General features: G+C 39.1%; 1 pseudogene; it reads left to right on the top strand.

The window, feature by feature from the left end:
• The first annotated feature begins 578 nt into the window (after positions 1-578).
• Positions 579-1,633, top strand: LOC101715862 (putative olfactory receptor 2B3; annotated as a pseudogene).
• Positions 1,634-6,002: the final 4,369 nt, after the last annotated feature.

The raw sequence follows: 6,002 nt of genomic DNA, 5'->3' as shown, positions 1-6,002 counted from the left end.
CGAAAATCATACAACTCAAAAAGCACAGAGATGCTACTATAAAAGCAGAATTTCTTTAGATCAAGTGTGATTTTACATGTAACTCTTACAGTAATGTCTGTGTTACTTGGAATTTCAACCTGAATTAAAAATAACTAAAGCAACAGTAACATTTATTACTACCATGTTTATTAAAGTAGGTAAGCAGGTAAGAGAGTGGCACTGAAATGTACTGGGACCTTAAATTTTTGTATTTAGACTCAGAATTTTATATGCTTCATGCCATATAAATCTAATAATGTATTTCAAAATCATTCAGGAACAAAGAGTGTAGCTCAGTGATGCAGCAAGTGTTTAGTATGAGAGGCCATGAGCTCAAACCCTTATCACCAAAAGAAAAACTCCAACACAACTTGGTAGCCATGAGATAACCTCCATTGTAGTCCACAATGGCTCCATTTAACTAGTCATAAATTATATTGGGAGTTGAGCTAGTCACTATGATTAATCTATATTAAATTCAATTCCAACAAGAGTAGGCCATAAACATATATTCACTATTTCCCAATTCTCTTTTTCTAGGAATGAAAAATCAATGGCAGCATGAATTGGGCAAGTGACAGCTCCCCAAAAGGGTTTATTCTACTAGGCTTCTCAGACAAGCCTTGGCTACAAATGCCCCTTCTGGTGGTCCTGGTGGTATATCATACACATTTATTGTCTTTGGCAATGTATCTGCCATGATGGTCTGCACTCTGGACCCCAAACTTCATATACTCATGTACTTCTTCCTCACCAGTCTCCCCATCTTGGACATCTGTTACACCACAAGCACAGTTCCTCACATGCTGGTAAACATTTGTCACTACACAACGGCCATCAGCTACAGTGGCTGTGTGTCCCAGCTCATCATCTGCTTGGCCCTGGGTGTGACTGAGTGCCTCCCTCTGGCTGTCAGGCCTTTGACAGATTCGTGGTGATCTGCAAGCTGCTGCATTATGTAGTCATCATGAATCAATGCTTCTGCATCTGAATGGGAGCCTTCTTCTGGATCACTGGTCTCAGCAACTCGGTGCTCCAGTCTGCTTTAATGCTACACATGCCTCACTGTGGCCGGCAGGAAGTAGATCACATCTTCTGTGAGGTTCCTGCCCTTCTCAAGTTGTCCTGTGCTGACACAAAGCCTATTGAGCCCGAGCCATTTTTCTTCAGTGTCTTAATTCTGCTAATTCCAGTGACACTGATCCTCACCTCCTATGGCTTCATACCTCAAGCAGTATTAAAAATCGGGTCAAGGGTCGGGGATTTAGCTCAATGGTGCTGCTGTCTGGCTCAAAAGCACAGGTTGAGTTTGATTTCCCGTATCACAAAAAAATATAAATAAATAAAAATAACAATAAAAATCAGGTCAGCAGAAGGAAGAAGGAAAGCTTTTGGGACATGTGGGTCCCACATGGTTGGAGTGTCTCTCTTTTTCAGAACAGGCATCTATATGTACCTACAGCCACCTTATACCTCTAAGGCCTGGGGAAAGATGGTTTCTTTCTTCTATGGTATAATCACCCCCAGGTTGAACTCCCTCATCGACACCCTTAGAAATAAAGATACGAAGGAAGACTTCTGGAGGGTGAGGTCAAGGATATTTTTCTGTTAAAAATAAAGAGTACTGGGCTGTGATGAAAAAATTTAGGTTTCCCTTTGTCCTTGAATATAGTAACAATGTTTCCAGTGATTTTTCTTTTTTCCATGCTATCATGATTTCATTGAATACTACCAAAAGGCAAAAATTCTTTCTCTGTTTAGGATGCAAAGTTGAGTTCATAAGATACATTGGTTAAATTTTTTTAAATCCTAGAAATCCCCCAATGCACTTTTCCTTTAGGCCAAGTCAAAGTAACTTCCTCCTATTGGTGCAGAGCAGTCAGGAGACTGGGATGTTGCACCTTCCCTCTTGTACACTGTGTCCTCTGGTCCCAAACCACCTTGTCTTACATAGGGATTTTGTTGAGTGTGTGATTAAACAACCAGGAATCCCAACCAAATATCTTTCCATTCAAGTTTGGATAGTGCAAGGTCCTGAATTCAATCTTCGGTACTGGGAAGAAAGAAAAAAGAAATCTTTCCATTCAAAAACCTCACATCTCTGGATAAAATCTCATGAAATGTAACTTCCAAAATTTCTCTGAGTATCTAGTTTGACTCAAATTTAAGGGGCCTTAAACCCACAAAGGGTATAATTTTTCTCTAGAATCCAGAAATATCAGGTGCATTTCATTTTGCTTGTTTCTAATCCATTTTCTTTCTCATGGAAAGTATCCCTTTTTTACCACTTCTGTCAAATTCCCTATTTGTCCTACCCAAGCTCTACTTGAAGCATTTATAATCTCTCCTAAATTATAAGTATTTATGAATATTTCTGTTAGTAGCAACTATTAATTCTTTACAGATCTGAATCGGAAATTTGGGTAGTAATTCACCAAACATTTAATGTTCAAAACACAACAGTAAACCACAAGAAAAACAGTCCAGGTTCCTCTAACTGATGAAATGCTTTAGTTCTGAGGGCAGCAATTGTGAATCTAAGAAACTTAAAGGACTATATGGAGTCAGTAATCCCAGGACATAGATAAAGCAACAGAGTTAGCATCACAAAATATCTTATGTCAGAAATTACAAGTAATTTTGTATGGCTCATACACAAAGTACAGAAATATATATAAAACACAGCTGGAGATTTTCACCAAAAGGTCTTGACTTCATGCAGTAACCAAGACAGAATACCTGAAGCACAGGAGACAGCATCTTCAGTAGAAAATAACAGTGTGATATCTCAAGTAAAGAGAAAAGGGAGAGACTGACTGTAAAATGTTGAAAAACTATTTTTCTTTAAAAAGTAATGTGGCAGACAGGCAGGTCTGCAGACGCCATAGCAACATCACCAGTTGGGCAGAATGCGCCGAATCAGCCCACACGCCAGCAGCAATCCGCTGGACACCCCCCCCCCCCCCGCTCCTCTGTACAGCCACCTGGTTCCACACTACGAAGACACAGAGGACACCGGACCACCAGACCACTGTACTGGGTAGGTTGGAGTCATCTTCACCTCCCATCAGGACCGGGACTATCTTCAGGGGAAGGGCAGCTGGAACCTGCAATACAACTCTGCAGAGTTCAACCCTACAGGAGGACAGGGGGCTCAACTTGGGACTTGGAGCCAGAAATCTGCCTGAATCTCACGGGTCTGTGACTGGCTGGCTGAGACTCATTGACTTATATCTGCACACTGCTACCCACGCTGTCTATTGTGACAGCAGAGACATACCCTGAAAGAGGCCCTTCATCTTCATTGTTATTTTTTATTCCCAAAACTAGTATTATTAGTTTGTTTTTATTCTCTGTTCTGTTCCTTTGCTCCCCTTACCTGTAATTTTTTTCCTACTCTTTGCAATTATTTGTTTTTCTCTTTTTTCTCTTTTCTTTCCTTCTTTCTTTTCTCTTTCCTTTCTCTCTCTCTTACACTCACTCTCTTGCTCTCCCACATTGTTCATCTTCCCTTTTTGTCCCTGTTTTGGTCCTCATCCAGAGTTCTTCTTTATTTTCCTAGTATTCTCTTTTTCCTCCTCACCTGTGTCCTCTGGCCACACTGCTAACCTTCCCCTATCCTTCTTCCCACCTGTCCCTCCCTCCCCAACCCCTTCTAACTCCCCATCCCAAAGGGTAAAGTTGTTATATTGAAGAGTTTATTCACTATATGTTGGGTTGGTCCTCGATCTTGATTTGAATCACACAGCTAAAGGTGATAGATTAATAACTACCACAAATTGTCATTCTTTAAGAGGTATTTGATGCTATGGTGTTGCTGATTGTATGACTTGGGCTAAGGTGTCATGATTGATTTAAACAGTTTTCCTTCCTGGTATAATGAAAATGAGAAATCTTCAGAGTCATTATAGACTCAAAACCTAAAGAACACCTATATCTGGTGGAACCTCTGAGGAGCAATCATTCCATAAGGGTTTTAAATAGATCAACAAAGATACTTACAATAAACAACTTCATAATATCAACTCAGGAAATAAACCAGGGACAGTTCCAAGCACAAAAATGAGAAGGTATTTAAGCAAGTCAAAAACCCAGACTTCCACCCTACAAAAGGCAATTTCTGGGGGAAATGAGCTGCAAAAGTCTGATAATCAATCACCTGGACACCCTGAACTGATAGCACAGGAAGTAACAACACAGATGAATGAGGCTCTAGAAAAATTCAAAGCAGAAATAATCTCCCAGATATCCACAGAGATGGTGAGCAGAGTGAAAGACATGATTAGAGGATCTAGAACAGAAACAGATAAAAAAAATAGATGAGCTCAGAAACATGCTGGAAGACATGAATACCCAGCATAAGAAAGAAATGGAAACTATGATCACCCAACATAAGAAAGAAATGGAATCCATGAAACAGATTCAAACAGATATTCAGGACATCAAAAACTCCATTGAAAGTATCCACAGCAGATTAAGGGAATCTGAAGATAAAATATCAGATATAGAAGACAGGATCGTGGTTAGAGACCATGAAAATAGAGATTTCTTAAAAATAGTAAGGGACCACAAGAAATCAATCCAACAACTGCTAGACAATGCAAAGAAGAATAACATAAGACTGATAGGAGTCCATGAAAAAACAGGAGAAAGCACAATTGACATAAAAAACTGTTCACAGAAGTAATAGTGGAAAACTTCCCAGACAGAGGTAGAGAATTGGACACACAGATAAGTGAGGCATATAGAACTCCAACTAGCCATGATCCAAAAAAATCTACCTCTAGACATATAATAGTCAAGATCCCAGAAACCCAACAGAAAAACAAAATCCTACAAGTAGTTAGAGAAAAGAAACAAATCACCTACAAAGGAAAGCCCATCAGAATCACAGCAGACTTCTCAACACAAACCCTCTAATCAAAAAGAGCCTGGAGTGAAGTATTTCAAGCCCTAAAAGAAAATAACTTCCAACTTAGACTGTTGTATCCTGCAAAATTATCTTTCAAAATCGATGGGGAAATTAGATACTTCCACAACAAAGAACACCTGAGAAATTTCATGAACACCAAACCAGCACTACAAGCAATTCTAAACAATATCCTAGAAAAAAGCAATGAAGGTCACAACTCCATGAGGCCCAACAGAGGGAAGCCACCAGGCAAGGTAAGAGACTAAAGGGAAAAGGGGAAAAAATAAGAAATAAAAGAGCCAACAAAAATAAAACATCATGACAAGGATAAATCAATATCTATCAATTATAACCCTCAATGTTAATGGCCTCAATTCACCAATCAAAAGAAGTAGACTGGCAGAATGGATTAAAAAGGAAAATGCAACAATATGCTGTATACAAGAAACACACCTAACTCGAAAAGAAACTCACAGACTGAAAGTAAAAGGATGGAAAACAGTTCTCCACGCCACAGGAACCCAGAAGAAAGCAGGGGTAGCAATCTTATTTTCAGACAAAGTAGATTTCAAACCAAAACTAATTAAGAGAGACAAAGACGGTCACTACATCCTTGTGAAGGGAACAATCCAAGAGGAAGAGATGACAATCCTAAATATATATGCACCAAATACAAATGCCCCCAACTATACAAAACAAATATTAATAGACATGAAAAACCAAATAAACACGAACACAGTTGTAGTGGGGGACCTCAATACCCCACTATCACAAATAGACAGATCATCTAGACAAAAAGATAACAAGGAAATTCTAGAACTGAACCAAACTATTGAACAAATGGACTTAACAGATGTTTACAGAGTGTTCTACCCCACAAAATCAGAATACACATTCTTTTTGGTTGCACACGGGTCATTCTACAGAACAGATCACATGCTAGCTCATAGGATATATCTAAGTAAATGTACAAGAAGTGAAGTTACCCTCTGTATATTATCAGACCACAGTGCAATAAAATTGCAGATCAATAACATAAGAAACCGCATAACCCCAACAAACACATGGA

This window comes from Heterocephalus glaber, unplaced genomic scaffold (genome assembly GCF_053883595.1).
Source record: "Heterocephalus glaber isolate CG9 unplaced genomic scaffold, H.glaber_assembly_v1.0 deba00000768, whole genome shotgun sequence".
In the NCBI taxonomy this organism is placed as follows: domain Eukaryota; kingdom Metazoa; phylum Chordata; class Mammalia; order Rodentia; family Bathyergidae; genus Heterocephalus; species Heterocephalus glaber.
This window is presented reverse-complemented; position numbering and strand designations above follow the sequence as displayed.